At 69.5% G+C, this 429-nt stretch overlaps 1 protein-coding gene across 1 annotated transcript in view; it reads left to right on the plus strand.

Moving 5' to 3' along the window:
• Nucleotides 1-253: 253 nt before the first annotated feature.
• The window catches only part of CREM (cAMP responsive element modulator), a 78,186-nt gene continuing 78,010 nt past the window's right edge, over nt 254-429 (plus strand). Inside the window, exon 1 of the mRNA XM_008589061.1 lies at nt 254-350. The gene's annotated coding sequence lies outside the window, so the exon portion shown is untranslated. The remainder of the gene's footprint in view (nt 351-429) is intronic.

Consider the following 429-nt stretch of genomic DNA (forward strand, 5'->3'; position numbering starts at 1 on the left):
TTAATTGTTGGATTGTCAGCGCCGCACTTCCTCTGGCGACCAGCAGGGGACGGAGTTCGAGTTTGGATTTTTCCGCGGGCGTGCCCCGGGAGGCAGTCTCCGAGTTGGGGAGAGGAGGGCGGGGCGCGAGGACGCGGTTCCGTCGGTTGTTGCGCCACTTTTGGTCCGGGCTCGGCGGGGGAGGCCGCGGCTGCCGCATCAGAGCTGACGTGGGGGCAACGTGGGGTCGGCGCCGGCGCAGACTTGCTGGGCGGTGACGCCGCTGCTGAGCGGCGGACGGGCTCGCCGTCTCCACCTCCTCCCGTCCGTAATCAGTGACGAGGTCCGCTACGTAAATCCCATCGCGGCGGGTAAGTGGCGCGTCGGCCCCAGACCCAGAGACCTAGGAGCCGGCGACGCGGCGCAGGAGGCGGAGGCAGGAGGCGGAGC

This window comes from Galeopterus variegatus, unplaced genomic scaffold (genome assembly GCF_000696425.1).
Source record: "Galeopterus variegatus unplaced genomic scaffold, G_variegatus-3.0.2 Scaffold5176, whole genome shotgun sequence".
Lineage (NCBI taxonomy): Eukaryota > Metazoa > Chordata > Mammalia > Dermoptera > Cynocephalidae > Galeopterus > Galeopterus variegatus.